The sequence below is a fragment of the Mobula birostris genome, chromosome 21 (assembly GCF_030028105.1).
Source record: "Mobula birostris isolate sMobBir1 chromosome 21, sMobBir1.hap1, whole genome shotgun sequence".
In the NCBI taxonomy this organism is placed as follows: domain Eukaryota; kingdom Metazoa; phylum Chordata; class Chondrichthyes; order Myliobatiformes; family Myliobatidae; genus Mobula; species Mobula birostris.
This window is the reverse complement of record NC_092390.1, coordinates 7037397-7054374: the sequence shown is the minus strand read 5'-3', so window position 1 is coordinate 7054374 and position 16978 is coordinate 7037397. Positions and strand designations below refer to the sequence as shown.

Here is a 16978-nt window from a genome sequence, read left to right as displayed (position 1 = left end):
TGGTAGGTCTTTGGAGGAAACCCAGGCGGTCACAGGAAGAATGTAGAAACTCCCTACAGGCAGCGATGGGAATTGAACCCGGCAAAGCTTTGTGCTAACAGCGTGCCACCCCATTGGGCTCTTTGGAACTGCCCAACCAATTAACGTCATCATGGCTAATTATCCAAAATCCTTCTTCAGTTCCAGTCATCTCCCCATTGCCCTTGCTCCCAGCAGCTCTATAGAAGTACGCAATTCATTCCTGAATATAATTATCGGTTTTGGTTTCAACTGCTTTACGTGGTAGAGAATTCCACAGGTTCTTCACACTCACTAGGAGATCCCCCCCCTCCTCCACAACCACTTTGATGTCACCTACCGAGTCTCGCTGCTAATTTTTGGTTCGAGGAAGCAAAGCGCCGTGGGACGTGGCAAGCGCTATACAAATGGAGGCCGTTCATATCTCGCTGCAGTTTGCTCAAATGCGCCCACTCTAAAATGCCATCTTCCAACCCCAAATAAAGAGCGCAGCCCCAACTCTTATCAGCCGGACAGCGGAGAACTATTTACTTTGAGGTTTGCGGCGCACTGAACATGCGGCCGGCAGGAGGAGAGAGAAAAAAACTATTCAGTCTTCGACTTCAACACCTCGCCAGTCAGAGTCCAGGAATCCGGAAGGGCTACTGAGAGGGTTCCTAGATAGAAGGCGGACACAGCACAACCTTATGTATTTTTTATGCAATCCATTTCACTGCCTCCTTTTTTCATTGTAGTTTTGCCCGCCACCCAGATCGATCGTGGTATCAGTTTCAGGTCAGTCTCACTTATCCTCACCCCCCCTCCCGTGTCTGAGTTCCACGATTAAAAATACATTTAATGTCTCAGCAAGAAAGTACAAGAATCTTCCCGTAGACCGAGTTTATCGGGAGTGACAATTTCCCCTCGCGGTTGGAACATGAGGGTACAGATTTCATAAGAACCCGTAGTTAGTCACACCTCCCCTTCGGGGTCCCCCTTCCTCCTCCTGCCCTCCCTTCCTCTCTCCCTCCCTCCCTCCCTCCCTCCCTCCCTCCCCTACACATCGTTGCCTGTTCTGTAACGAAGCTGGAGAGCGGCGCCCGGCAGCTACCCACTCTGACTGGCGATGTGGTAACTTTTGCCAGGCGCAGGCTCCCTGTTTTTGCCGTCCTGAGCGCTCTGGCGTTGCGGAGGTTGGATTACTCGAAGAATTCCAGGGGGGAGCATTCGCAGGGTCTGGGAAGGGACCCGGGATCCGGGGCCAACCACTTGTTATACTCCCGGAGAGAAGCGAACTCGGTCGACGGTAAGTGGTGCGCGAGTGTGGGGAGTGTTTATCGATCGGTTCTGTGTGCGTTGCTTTTTAGGAAAACATTTCTCTGTCCGAGGTTTACTGCGTTCCCCAACCTCCCCCCAAAAAAGGGACATAAATATTCTGGCATTAACTGGGAAAAAACAGATGTTCAGCAAATCCTGTCAATTAGTCGGATTTATTCACATTTTGTGGTGCGCGCACTTACCGGACAACTTATATGTATTGTATACACCCTTGAAAACGACGTGCATGGCGCCCCAGCAGAGTGTATTTGTTTTTCAAAAAATATAAACATTACATGCTGGGCCTCGACAGACGTTAAAGGAGATGGGATATGTTTGTCAAGGAGGTAGACATAAGGTAGATCACGGGGAGAGAGATGAGGAGGAGATGTTAATGGTTTAGGCCTGGGTTAGAGGAAGCATCACAACCCTTGAATAGATCCCAGATTGCGTCTTTGCCCAGGATATTAGAAACCCGGTCAGTGCATGGCGATTGGAGAAGACCATCAAGTCAGAGACTGTTACCTGGTAGTCCAGGATCGGTAGGATGACGTTGGGACATGCTCACCTCCTTGTCCCGCTGGGGAAAGGTTGGGGGGCGTGTTCGTGCCTCGGGGGAAAACAGAGGTGGATTTTTAATTCTGGGTTCGTGTTGAAGCTGGATGAGTCTGTGAGGCTTTTAGCAGAAGGATTCAGTTTCCAGGTACAGTATGTTCATTTGCTGGTCGTTTATATTTTCTTTCTCCTGGCACAGAGAATGAAAACCTGAAGTAAAGGGGAGCGGTTTGTAAGTGGCCTGTTTGGCGCCATCTGTAGTCCCGACTGCCAGAGGTTGTGTAGTGACTGTGAGGGACCCTTTGGTTTGTATTAGAACATTAGTACAGCACAGGAACAGACCCTTCGGCCCACAATGTTGTTCCGAACAATTAAATCAGTAATCAAAACCAACTGAATTAGTGTACAAAATATTTCCGAGTTGTGTTGTGCACATCAAGTGAGAACACGTTCCCAAACGCTAAGCAGTTTTGTTCCACAAGTGTGTGTTAGTGCGCGATTTATTTAACAGCCAGCTGTAGCCAATCTTAAAGTGGCTTTGAGGCTGTACGTGTTCATTAAAAGTTATAACAATTGTCATTTGAAAGCTATTAGTGAGCAAGACTTGCAGTTTGGGAGGCGTTTATTAATACTGTATCTTGATGTTAAATGTCATCCCTACCATATCCAGAAGTTATGGGTGTGGATCAGATCTATTTTACCTTCTGAAATGACGTTTCAGCAGTGCAGTACTCGAGGGAGTGCCATGTTCTTGAAAGCTGTATTTTACTAAGTTGCTTGTTCTGGTGTTTGTCAGTGATAGTTGGTGAGAAAAGCAGTAACATCATTTAGAACCATTTTGCTCACTGTGGTTCAGACTTGGGGATGCCAGAAACAGCTGGGAGTGACAATGAAACAATTTTACTGTTTCAATAAGTTAGGCACTATGAAGAGTTTGAAGGTATCGATAATCATTTTTAATGTTACAATGAAAATGAAGATTTGGACGATGCATTCATCAAAACCATTGTATGAAGACAATACATTATCTGTACTAGGTGTCTGCGCAATTTTGTTCATTTAAGGTCAATAAAAAGAACATGGCAGTGTATTAGTTGTCCATCGTATCTGACGATGACAGTGAAATGTGCGGGAGAAGCCATTGCATCGGGACAATTCCAGTCTCTTGAACATGGAAGTCTGGGCCCAATAGCACAAGTAGTCATCACAAACCAGGCTTTCCCTGGTTACAGTGGATAGCCATGACTTCTCCTGGGCCTTATCAGGCCTTCGCTCTCCTTGAAACGTTGCAGGACCACCTTGGCCATCGGATCTCTCTGTTGATCTCATCTGTGCAGTCTTCCAGAGCTGACTTCACATGCTAGGACAGGCATGTCCCTGTTTCACCAGGGTATGGGGCCTGCCGGCTGTCCTCGCCTGGTTCAGCCTGCCAGTCGAAGCAGTGTACCCGGGTGTTGCGGCTTGGAGCCACCGGTGCGAGCTGATGTCCAGTGGGGCCCAAAGCTGAGTGAGCTGCCCCAGAATGGACATGGCAAGCTCCTTCACCAGAGGCGCTACCCCTCCCTGGACATCCTGTTCATGGCAGCATACATTGGGTGAATTTCCCCGTTGATATTGAATACAGTTTTGTAGTACTGTAGTATTATTGGTAGTTTCTAATCTGCTAAAATACATAATTTGTTACTGTTAAGCTTTATTATACTTATTTGTCTTTATTACACTTTTCTAACTATTTCCATGAAACTTCAGCTAATTGGGGCATCCGTTTAATTGGGCTGAAATGTACTTGCCCTGATGTGTCCCAATCAATTAAAATCCATTGTATTTCCGAGGCTGGGGTCTCAGACACTGAAAGCATAGCAGCTGTTGTTCGGATCTCAGAATGGCCCTGGTGACCAAGATTGTTAAAAACCCAGTCAACGTTGAGGCGAAAAGAAAACTTGTAATGCTCACTGTAGGAATTCGACAATGAAAGGGCACAGTTCTGTGGTGAGAACATCACCTCTACTAACAAGACACAAAATTCTGGAGGAACTGAGCAGGCCAGACAGCATCTATGGAAAGGAATAACCAGTCAACGTTTCAGGCCGAGACCCTTCTTCGGGGCTGGAAAAAGGTGGGGGAAGGAGAGAGGATAACAAGGTGGCGTGAGGGAAATGAGCACAAGCTGGCGGGTTATCGGCAAGGCCAGACATAGTGGTTTGCACAACGCTCTATAGTACAGGTGACCCAGGTTCAATTTCTGCCACAGCCTGCAAGGAGTTTGTGCCTTCTCCCCATGACCATGTGGGTTTCCTCCAGGTGGTCAGGTTTCCTCCCACAGTCGAGAGACGTAATGGTTGGTAGGTTAATTGATCATTGTAAATTAATTAGGCTCGGGTTAAACTGGGGAATGCAGGGTGGTGCAGCTTGAGGGACGGAAGGGTCTTTTCCGCTCTGTGCCTCAATAAAACTAAAAAAGTTGAGGGAGTAGGTAGGTAGGTGGGTGGGGTAGAGTTAGAAACTGGGAGGTGATCAGTGGAAGAAGGAGGAATGCAATTGGAGAGGAGCATAGGAAAAAGAGGAGGAAGGGCACCAGAGGGGGGTTGATGGGCAGGTGAGGAAAAGGGGAGTAAGGGGGGGAGCCAGAATGGGGAATAGTAAAAGGGCGAAGGGAGAGAAATTACCAGAAGTTTAAGATATTGATATTCACGCTATTAGGTTGGAGGCTACTCAGACAGAATATGAGGTGTTGTTCCTCCAACCTGAATACGCATCCTTGAGGCAGTAGAGGAGGCCGTGGGCTGACAAGTTGAAATGGGAATCCCTACAAGTCTAAGATTATTGATCTGGAGATGGACCTTGTCCGCACTCGTGTCCCTGTGGGTGTTTGTCGCTGCCTTAGAAGGGGCCCGTGCATCATCAGCTTGTGTGGTATATAGCAGCTGCCACCTAACGATGGTAATTAATTATATCTAAATTACCATAGGCTGGTTTTGAGAGATATGATGGTGTTATTAATGTCAGTCCTTTCTCAAGCAGGCATGTTTCACAGGTTATTATTGTTAAGGAGCAACCACATATCTGTCAGGAGATATGAAGTTAACCGGGCCTGAGTTGACATCGAGGCAGAGATATTCATGGACCCATGAACACTCCCACACTCTTTGCTCTCTTATTGCACTATTTAAAAAAAAATCTTTTGTAACTTTTAGTAATTTTTTCATGCATTTCTCTTTTGAAATTTTCGTTTATTTTATTTTTTAATTGTGACTGAGTTTTTTTTTTGTCTTGTACTGTACTGCTGCAAAATAACACATTTCATGATGTATGTCAGAGCTAGTAAATCCAATTTTGTGTGGAGTTCCTGAGTGATATACATCACAAACCAGAATGTGACAGGACAGATGTCCCAGGAATGAAAAGGTTAATGTATGAGGAGTGTTTGATGCCTCTGAGCCTGTACTCACTGGAATTTAGAAGAATGATGGGAGATCTCATTGAAACCTATTGGACATTGAAAGGCTTGGAGAAGATTTCCTGTAGTGGGAGAATCTAGGACCAGAGGGCACAGTGCCAGAACAGAAGGATGTCCCTTTAGAACAGCGTTGAGGAGGAGTTTTCTGAGTCAGACTTCGGTGAATCTGTGGAATTTATTGCCGCAGATTCCTGTGCAGGCTAGGTCACTGGGTGTATTTAAAGCAGAGGTTGATAGATTAATTAGTAAGGGTGAAAAAGGTTTTGGGAAGAAGGCAGGAGAAAGGATTTGAGAGGGAATCAGCTGTGAAGAAGTGTAGGAGAAGATTCGATGGGCTAAATGGACTGTGTGGTCTATCCTGTCTTTCAGCTGATCTGAAGCTGAGTTGCCACCTGTCTGTGTTTGCTCTGAATTGCTCCTCACCCCCATGTAATGGAAAGCTGAATGTCTCAAACTTAGCTGTCCCTCCTACAAGTTTGACAGCTGCTCTAGTGTAGGCCTGATGGACCAAATAGCTTTCTCATGCTTCTAAAGTTCTTATCCTTCAAATATTTGTGAAGAAATGTCTCTTCCTGGGTCACGTCTGTCCACAGCTGTGCTCTGAAATAAAGATTATGAACCCTTAGTCTGACTGCACCATCCCTCCATTTTGTTGGAAGTACTTTCTATCCATGAACCTCTGTGAAAAGCTTAACCATAACATACCTAAATATATCACTCTTAATCTTCTGCACTCAGGGAACCATAAAGAAATCATTAAATGCAGGGTGGTTTTACACTAGATAAATATAGTTAGTTATTACTGAATTGGAATCTTTGTACCTAATGGGGTTGTAGGGAAGCTGCTTTTCTCCCACTATGTATTTACCAATGTAATTTATAGCCATTATACAAGAGTTGACATCTCTGCAGGAGAGTTTGGAAACTCCAGTAGTTAGGTACTTATCTCCAAAATATTACGGTGAACAACCAGGAAAGGGAGAGATCAAAGAACATTGGAAAGATTTTGTTCTTTATTTAGAATCGGGTTTATTGTCACGGACTTATGTTGTGCAAAGCAAGATTAACGAGACAGTGTTCACGGGTTCATGGCCCATTCAGAAGGCTGGCTTTAGAGGGGAAGGAGCTGTTCCTAAAACAGTAGCAGTGGAGAATAAACTGTAAAATGTACTGAAAAAGTGCAGGGTAGGTGAATGATAATGTGCAAGAACATAATGAGGTAGATTGCGAGGCCAAGAGTCCATCTTATCATACTAAACATCCATTTAAGAGTCTGATAACAGTGAGATAGAAGCTGTCCTTGAGCCTGGTGGTGCGTGCTATCTTCCACCTGACGTTGGGAGGCGGGAGAGAAGAGTGAATAACTGGGGCGGCTGGGGTCTTCGATTATGTGGGCTGCTTTAGTGAGGCAGTGAGAAGTGTCGACAATGTCTATGTAGGGGAGGCTGGTTGTCTATGATCTGCAGTTCTTTGTAGTCACAGGTAGAGCCGTTGCCATACCAAGCCATATACATCCAGACAGAATGCTTTCTGTGGGGCATTGATTAAAACTTGATATGGGTCATGCAAATTCCTTTAGCCTCTTGAGGAAGTCGAGGCATTGGCGAGCTTTCTTGGCCACGACGTCAACATACTGGACCAGGATGATACTGGGGATGTTCACACCGAGGAACCTGAAGCTCTCAACCTCTCAGTGATGTGGACAGGAGGATGTGCTCTGTCCCTCTTTCTGAAGTCAATGAGCAGCTCTTTTGTCGACATTGAGGGAAAGGATGTTGCTATGATAGCCCGTCAATGTCAGCAGAAGGTCAACTTGGTCAGAATAAGGCCTTGATGTCCAGAATGAGGTGATTGACATTACACAGCATTCAGGCTTTAATAAAATATGATAAAAATTCATGTGTTCTCAGATTGTTTAGTCATTGTAAACAGCCCTTAGTATGTAAGTGAATGTTAGAAACTGGGAGATGACTGATAGGAGGAGTGCAATGCAGTTGCTGTAGGGCTGATTGATAGTCTGCACAGCTTTGATGGGCTGAAGGGCCTGTTTATGTGTTGTGACTCTCTGCGATGCTATGGCACTGTGAAAACTTTTCCTGCCCAAGAGCTGAAGGGGTAATCACGTAGGCTTCATCTGGCATAGCAGTCAGCGCTTCTGCCTGGCACAAACCATAGAACAACAGTGAAGCAAGGTCCTTCAGCCATGGCTGTGGGCTGTCGGCTGTCTGCACTGAGAGAGAGACTGGGCTGGTGGGACTGGACTGGAGGAGGGACTGGATGGGTGGGGCTGGAGGGACTGGACAGATGGGACTGGACTGGGCTGGAGGGACTGGACGGGTGGGACTGGACTGGAGGAATTGCTCTCATGGCACCTGGCAGGATCCAGTGGGGTAAAGGCCTCCTTTATCATGTAGAGTTGTATGTGGTGTCCTTTGCTCCCACTCTCCATGGGAACCCATCCAGTCTGTAGAATTTAAGAGCTTTAATCTGGTTTAATTGAGTTGATACTCATTAAATTATAGATGACCTTCCTCATCACTTTCTTATCTTTTAAATCTGAATTGTGAAACACCACTCTCAAAGTTCTCAAGAATGTGTCGCACCCAGCAGTGGCCACTCCGGCTCCGCTAACCGTGTCTCCCCCCAGGCTGTGAGATGACTGAACTCCCTGCCAGCACCCAGGTTCCATCACGTATGAAGTGCCTGTAGCGTTATACCGTTTACTTTTTAACTTGTGTCATAAATGGACCTTGTGCTAAATGTTAATCTTCTGGAATATATTGTATTATTTGTTAATTTATTTATGGTGGTGTTGTTTGTATTGCGTTGTGCACCTTGGTCCAGAGGAACGTTGTTTCATTTGGCTGTATATGTGTGTACGGTTGAATGATAATAAACTTGAAATTGAATTGAAATTCACTGTGTGTGCTTGTATAAAGCAGGGTCATGGCCAGTGCAATGGAAAATGAAAGATGGTTATTTTATGGAAATAAGATTATAATGCAAACCGTTTTGACTGAACTTTTTATTAGTGTGTTCTGCTTGCATTGTTTGATGATATGCGTTTGACTACTCAAACATTAAGATTGATTTGACTCTTGCTGGGTTACAGCTGCCTCGTCGCCTGCCTTTAATAATCTCAAGAACACAAGCAGATGGCAGGCAGACGTGGCTTTTCTCCTCTCTAATATTCTGTACAGAGCAAAACCACATTAATGCTGACTTCTGGCTCTGAAGGGGGTTAGTGCTGTGTGTCAGGGAGCCCCCATTTCAAACAGAGCTTGGGGGCAGGCCCTTCTCTCCACAGTGTTGTGCTGAACTGCTGACACCTAGTTAAACTGATCCTTTCTGCCTGCATGCGCTCCATACCCTTCCATTCCCTGCATATTTGTGTGCCAAGTGAAAGCGTTTATAACACCTCTATCATATCGCCCTCCACCCTACCTCTGTTAAAGTATTCCAGACATCCACAACTGTGTACAAAATTATTCTGGTTTCTTCCTCCATCCTTTCCAGTCCTGTTGAAGAATCTTGGTTGTTTATTATCTCCATAGACACTACCTGCCCTGTTGAGTTCCTCTGGCATTTTCTGTGTGATGCCCTGCACATTTCCTTTGGACTGCACCTCTTCATTTTAAATGCACGTCCTCTGGTATTAGACATTTCGACCCTGGGAGAAAGATACCCGCTGTCTTCTCTATCTGTGCCTCTCATAATTATACAAACTTCAATTAGGTCTCCTCAGCCCCCTTTGTTCCAGAAAAGAAGCAACCGTCCTTGTAGCACATCCAACTCTAATCCAGGCAGCATCCTGGTAAACTGCATCTCCAAAGCCTCCACATCCTTCCTTTAATAGGACAACTAGAATTGAAAGCTGCATTGTAGTTGGTAATATTGAATGAACTCCAGGACCTCCTTAATGTTCTCTGTTGACTGTCCTGACTCTGTCTTCCCCATGTTTGAAGATCTAGGTTTTACCCAGTGTTCCCAACCTGGTTTTGAATTCTGACTCTTGGCTTTTAAGACAGAAGGCAAATCCTTGACCAGCAAGCATTGCCAATAGGAGAGATTAACTAAACAGTAATCTGTTTTGTGATAAACAATTACGGTGTTTGCCCACACTCTGAGTGCAAAGCAATTCACTGTAGGTGAAGGATTTGTGGAATTTCCCATCAGATGTCATGTTGTTGTGGGAAGTGGAAGAGCTTACTGAAAAACAAGAGTGAATACAAAATCACCGTGAGGTTAATGATCAACTCAACTCTCTCTCTCTGTGACTAATACAACCTATCTTTCTCTTTGTGTCTCTACCTGTGTGTGTGTGAACTCTGACACTGTGCCTCCCTCTCCCTCTCCCTCTCCCTCTCCCGCTCTCTTTTCTCTTGCTCTATGGTTCTGTTTGGGACCCACAGAGTAGGAGTGACAATTTTAAGCGAAGGCTGCTGTTGTGGATTGGAATGAGGGACGGACAGACAGACAGACAGACAGATGACTGCCTTAACAGGGATAGGGTTCCTCTTGTCCTCACCTACCACCTCATGAGCCTCCGCAACCAAAATTTCATTCTTCACAAGTTCTGCCATCTTCAATGGAACACTACCACCTTTACCAGCCGCCGCCCCCACTCCCCACTTTCCACTCTCTGTCTGACTCCCTTGGACGTTTGCCTCTCCCCATTAATCTCCACCCCAGCACTTGTCACTGCAAGTGACAGAGGTCCATTCACCTCCATTCAGGGCCCTGAACATCTTTGCTAGGTGAGGCAACACTTCACCTGTGAATGTATTGGGGTTGTCAATTGTATAGAGTGCTGCAAATGCAGCCTCCTCCTCATTGGTGAGACCTGGCATAAGTTGGGCGACTGCTTTGTCGAGCATCTCTGCTCCATCTGCCAAAAGTGGAACTTCCTGGTGGCCAACTGTTAATTCCTATCCCCATTTTTGTTCCGACATGTCAGTCCATGGTCTCCTTTTGTGCCAAGATGAGGCCACACTCAGGTTGAAGGAGCAACACCTTATAATTCCATCTGGGTAGCCTCCAACTTCATAGCAGGAACATTGATTTCTCCTTCCATTAATTTTTTTCCACCCCCCTTCCCTCTTCTCTGCACCTGCCGTCATCTCCCCCGGTGTTTCTCTTTCTTCCCTTTCTCTCACGATCCATTCTTCTCTCCTATCAGATTCCTTTTCTCACTTATCACTTTTTCGCTGTCCTCCTCCCTTCCCCTACTTTCTGCCTTCCTTTCCAGTCCTGAAGAAGGGTCTCGGCCCAAAATGTCGACTGTTTATTCATTTCCATTGATGCTGCCTGACCTGCTGAGTTCTTCCAGCATTTTGTGTGTTACTTTGGATTTCTAGCATCTGCAGAATCAGAACCTCAGTATTTTGTACAGTAGGAATCACAATTTCACACTTATTTCTGATTTCAACATTTGATCTCATGGGTGAGAGGGATATGGGCTATGGTCGGGGTGCAGGTTGATGGGATAAGGCAGCATTAAAGTAAGAAGTTGCCTCAACATAATTTTTAACCAGTGATGCCTGTTTCTCTTTATAACTACTAACATTACAATGAAAAGTGGTTTTAGGACCTGTAATTGCAGACAGTTTTTTTTGTTTATTAACTGATCAATGCAAAGATAAGCAGAATTTCCCCCATTGTTGTCGTAGCAGAAGTTGACCTTGTTATGATTAAATCTGATTTTGTTCTGTAAAAGTATTTGAGTGTGGAGAATGTTTGATTCACGATATTTGTTGGGCTGTCAGATGTGAGCAGGGAAGTGGGACTAATGACTGATGCTTTCAAAGTGCTAGCATGGTTAAACTGGGATTACATGGAGTTTTGAATGGTCTTGTTTCATTCCTAGAAATGGTTTGTGAATCTGGATGTGAAGGGACAGGCTAAGAGGGAATACACCCACATGGGACTTGGCCAGTTGAACTGGAGACCGAGACCATGAGAAAATTTGAAAACAATTTCTGTGGATTGTTAGATCATTCATCAAAAATACCAGAAAAAAAACACAGGAGACTGCTCAGCCCTCAAGCCTGTCCTGCCATTCAACATGATCATGGCTGCCTCAACTAATCTCTGTGGTCCTCAGAAACTTAATTTTTTTTTTGTAATTTAAACACAAGGAATTATTCCCTCCACTTCCTCTCCTGCTCGCATTCTGTTCCACTCCACTCTGCCAACCCTTTCTCCTTCTTAGATTCTTCATCTGTTTTCATGGAAGTTGTTTGCCCGTTTAAAACGTGTGGAATGTTGGATCACTAGTTGCACTATGCTTGTGTTTGCAGCGAAGGGGGAGATTGTTACCAAGTTTAAGTTCTTAATGCTGGCCATTGGCAAAGGCCAGTATGGGTATATTCATTACAAGCCAGTTCCTTTACACCCTTTTCACAAACAATCCATATACAGTATTGCTCAGCAGTTACTTGTCAGCTGCTCCAAAGATATTGTTGGCACTTTGTAATGTGCTGATTTAATAATGGTCTGTTGATGGTGCATGTGATGTGACCAGGATACAGTGTCCCTCCTCCCCCTTTGCTGTGTCTGAGCTTCTATTCCTCACTTGTACTTCCATTAGGGGTGAGATCGTTTGCCCTCGTACATTAGAGAGCCCCCACAATGGTTTTCCTTCACTGTTGCCTCCGGAGTCTCCCCAGAACACCTCCTGTTTGGCCCCCTTCAGTTTCACAGTTAGACACTACCTTTGGTAACATTACCTTCTGTGTCTTTTCTGCACAATCCAATCCTAACGTTATCCATGTCCAGTCGGTGAGGTCGCCAAACCCCACTCTTCTGATCTGTTCTGTGTTCCAACTTATTAAAGGATGTCTGGTCCTGGATGAGTTCTGCATTAATATTTTGGAGGAATAAATCCATTGGATTACTATTGATTTATTGATCGATTGAGATACAGTGCAGAATAGGCTCTGCCGGTCCCTTGAGCCCGTGCATCCTAACAACCCCCGGTTTAACCCTCGCCTGACCATGGGACAATTTACAATGACCAATTAACCTACCAACCGGTACATGTTTGGACTTGGGAATCTGGAGCACCCAGGGGAAATGAAGGTGCTCACGGGGAGAATGTGGAAACTCCTTACAGGTAGTGGTGGGAATTGAACCTGGGTTGCTGGCACTGTAAAACGTTGTGCTAACCACTGCACCACCATGTCGTGGATTCCTGCTGCAGTCTCTGCTTCTAAGCCTCTGATGCATGACAGTGTCAGGATCAATTCCTCTCCAAAGATGGTGCCTGACCTGCTGAGTTCCTCCAGCACACTTTGTGTGGGGTTCCATTAGAATGTTAAGCATATCCAGCATTTTAAAAATTTCTGGTTATCTTGCCCAGTCAACCTGAATCCTGCAAGAAAGACAGAGAGAGAGAATGAGAGGGAGTGAGAGTTTTACAGGGGGAGAGAGAGAGAGAGCCCTGTGAGCCCTGTATCTTTCTCCCCTCTGCTCCAGACCTGCCTACGCTGGTCCCATCGAGCAGCATGTTTGCTTTGGAACATTTCAAGTGCCTGACACTGGAGCCAACACAAGCAATACAACTGGTGATCCTGTGCTTTCCTGGCCCGCGTCCATCTATACACAAGTGTGACACCAGGCACGAAGCTTAACCCCTCGATGTTTTGTACAGCTCTCTCTGCTCAGATCTGATCTCCATCCTTGCAGTTTGGAAACTGAAGACAGTGAGAGAGATTTTACTGGCATTCCTTATAGAAAAGTGGAAAATGTGTAATTTTGTTTTTCTTTCTGTAATTCATCACGAGATAAGTTCAAGTTCAATTATAGCAACTTCCTTCCTCGTTTCATTGCTTTGGTTTATGTTTCACTGGTGATAAATTAACTTAATCCGGGGCAGATTTCACATCTAAATCTCTCGGTGAATTCATTTGATGGAGATGGATTGCATGCGGTTGATTAGATAAATACCTCAGCATCCTGGCAATCCTTGTGAGTGATGGGGCAGTGAGCTGGCAAGATATTGGCATTTCTTCCAATAAGTCTTGCCTCAAAGCAGGCCATTCGTGGACGGGGCTTGTTCTGACTGAGCCAATCATCCTAGCCCCAATGTATTGCTGCAGGAATTCCTCGGGGCAGGGTCCTGGGGCTGGTGGTGATCAGCTGTTCCATCTATTGTTTGGTCAGAAGTGGGAATGTTTCCTGATGATTACCCTATGGTCAATTCAGTTTGCAACTCCTCGGCAAATGAACCCATGTCTGCACTTAATAAGACCTGGACAACATTCAGATATGGACTGGACAACGACAAGTAACATCCATGCCATGGAAGGATGCCAGCCAATGACCACTCTAATAAGAGAAGGAATATCTATCTACGCATGACATTCAATGGTGTCCCCTACCATCAGTAGCATTCACCATCGGTCCAAAGCCAAACTCAAGCAGCCAGATCAATGCTGTGTCTACAAGAGCAAGTCAGAAGCCGGGTATCCTGCAGTAAGTGCATTTTTATCAGTGCGCCATAGAAAGGATCCTGCCTGGATGCATAAGGGCTTGACTTTGCAATGGCTCTGCATGTGACCGCGTGGAAGCATTCTTGGACACATGGTAGATACCAGCCTTCCCTCTGTGGATTCTGTCTATACCTTCTGCTGCCTCAGTAAGGCAGCCAGCATAATCGAAGACCACAGCCACCCTGGGCATTCTCTTTTCTTTCTCCCCCCACCCCCACCCCCTGTAGGGACAGAAAATGCAAAAGCCTGAAAGCATGAACCACCAGCCTCAGGGACAGCTTCTACCCCACTGTTGTAAGGCTGTTGAGTATTTCCCTTGTATAAGATGGACTCCTGACCTCTCAATCTGTGTCATTGTGGCCTTGCACCTTATTGCTTACCTGCATTGCTCTTTAACTGAGACTGTAGCACTTTATTCTGAAATCTGTTATTGCTTTACCTTGTACTAACTCAGTGCGTTGTCGCGATGAATTGATGTGTATGGACGGTACGCGATATGGGCAAGCTGTTCACTATCTTGGTACATCTGGCAATAATGGACTGATTTACCAATTTTAAGTTATCTTGCCTGCTGCCTTGGCTGTCATCCGCTTCAAAGGGATAATGATTCCTGTAAGGTGCGACACTCATTTGAAGGTTAGCTGTACATTGAAACTTGCAGTGAAATGCAGTGCTTGCTTTCGCAGGCAACACGGTCAGAGTATGTGCTGGGGGCAGCCCGCAAGTGTCACCGTGCTTTAGGTACCAATGTAACGTGGCCACAACTTACTGACCCTAACCCGCAAGTCTTTGGTGTGTGGAAGGACCTGAAGGAAACCCACACGGTCACTGGGAGAATGGACGTGCTCTTTCCGGACAGCGGTAAGGATAATCACTGGCGCTGTGTGGCTGCTGCGCCACCGTGTGTTTGCCTCTGGTGCTGCCGCTGGGAGTTGTTTAGGTTATTCAGGGCACGGAGAGCAGTGTTTTACCTCACCAGCTAATGGGCGATCCGTGGGGGCCTGGACTTGCCCCCTGCGAGTTGATGTAGAGGTGTGCCAACTGCTGCGGCTGCTCATTACTGAAACGAGCACGTCGACTCGGAGCGCAGTTGCTGATTTATCACCACCGTTAGCACGTGCTGGGCTTTGAACCGAGGCTGAGGATGGGCTCTGGGAACTGGAAGCTGAGTAAATTGTCTCTCAGCTGCTAATAATAACCTGGCCTGGCCATTTGCTTCCAGTTCTGGCAGCGAGGGCCCGGTAGAACACCTTGGGGACACACACTTAGCTCCAGTTTCCGGAAGCAGAAGACGTGGTTGAAAAACAAAAGCATGTGTCACATTGGCCAGCATTTAATGAAGGAAGCAGGGTTTCTTATTCTGTTATTTCTATGGGATCAAATGTCATGGTTTTTAACTCTTTAGGTAGATATTTTTTTGGCGGGGAGTTGGTAACTGTTATTCTTGATTGGAGATGTGAAAGCTGGGGATGGGTGGAGGTCCGTTCCTTCTTGGAGCCCTTCTGTTCCGGGGAAGCATGGAAGTAATATAGGCCCCTCAGCCGTGAGCTACGTGTACACAACGTCATCCCACTGATGTTTACAAGATCCTAAACAGCCTGAAAAGTGTAGATCTGGAAAATTACTTTCAATTATAAAAGCAGAACAGGGTGATATTGATCCTACCTAGTTGAAGTTAAATTTGAAGTTGATGTCAGCAAGTCAGAGAGAGCACTGGGAGTGAGGTCGAGCATGGACCAGGCTCCCAGTTACATTAACACAATTCTGCTATTATTTAGTAAAGCTATTTGATGCAGCAATAGGGTGCCTATTTTTTGTATCTCTCTGAAATGACTGTAATTACCTTAAATGAGGGAGGAGGAGAAGATGGCGGCGTGACGCAGCGTGCGTAGCCTCTCCGGTGAAATTATATCGTATTTGTAAGTAGGATGCCGTGCACAATTCTGATTTGATGGAGACAGCCGTGAGAGCACGGAGGAACATCTGGATTGACTTCTGAAACGCCTGGTTCGCTGCCGCTGCTACTGTGCGATCAAAACTCTAGGGAGGGAAGGCCCCAAAATCCTCAGCTTTGCCTGCTGCTGGTGACCGGGGCTGAGGTCGAAACGTTGGGCAGAGATGGTGCTCGGTGTCGGAGAGCTGGTTGGAGCTTGAAGTTTTCGGACTACTCAGTTGGACTGTAGTCGGGTATGGCAGGGAGAGTTTTCTTCCTTCTCCCGTCTGCGTGAGATGTGGGACTTTCGAGAGACTTTGAACTTTTTGCTGTGCTCACGGCTTGTTCTTCATCAAGTTACGGTATTGTTTGCACTGTTGTAACTGTATGTTATAATTATGTGGTTTTTGTCAGTTTTTCAGTCTTGGTCTGTCTATGTTTCTGTGATATCACACCGGAGGAATATTGTATCATTTCTTAATGCATGCATTACGAAATGACAATAAAAGAGGACTGCATGTCCTCATAATCTAATCTAATCTAATCTAATTTGGAATTGATATTGGATTTTTGTTTTGGTTTGGTGTATTGTTAAATCTACCAAGATACAGTGAAAAGCTTTCCTTGATTTATCATGACACTGTGCGTTGAACGAGAAAAGGTCAATGTAAAAACAAAGCAGAATAAAATGTAAGAGCTATGGAAAAAGTGCAGAGCAGGTAAACAGTAAGGTACAAAATTACGAGGTCAAAGTCCATCTTATTGTACAAGATGTCCATTCAAAAGTCTGATAACAGTGGCATAGCAGCTGTCTTTGAAACAGCTTGATAATTTTTGATTACCTTCTAATACTAATTGTCAATTCAACATATTGACCCTTTGATATCCCAAGGGAGAAAATTGGTATGGCTGTTAGCCTGCAAGGGATCCTGCTGGGATCCCACTCCCTGGCAAACTCACTGTGAAGTGTCATAAGCTCATCTTCAGATTGTCACTGGAGCAATCTTCCTACAGTGGTACAGCTGTAGTGCGGCTGCCTCGAAGCTCCAGTTATCCAAGGTTCAGACCTGATCAGACTGTATCACTGTGGCGGGGTTGTCTCTCTGTCTCTTTGCATTGGGTGTTTGGCTTTTTAAAAATTGGGTTCTTTCAGGTTTCTTGCTTTGTGGCTGCCTGTAAGCAGACGAATCTCAAGGTTGTATTATTTATACATTCTTTGATGATAAA

General features: G+C 45.5%; 1 protein-coding gene across 2 annotated transcripts in view; it reads left to right on the top strand.

Moving 5' to 3' along the window:
• The first annotated feature begins 884 nt into the window (after positions 1–884).
• Positions 885–16978, top strand: part of lzts2a (leucine zipper, putative tumor suppressor 2a) — a 237088-nt gene continuing 220994 nt past the window's right edge. For both annotated transcript variants that reach the window (XM_072238886.1, XM_072238887.1), the window contains exon 1: positions 885–1303. The gene's annotated coding sequence lies outside the window, so the exon portion shown is untranslated. The remainder of the gene's footprint in view (positions 1304–16978) is intronic.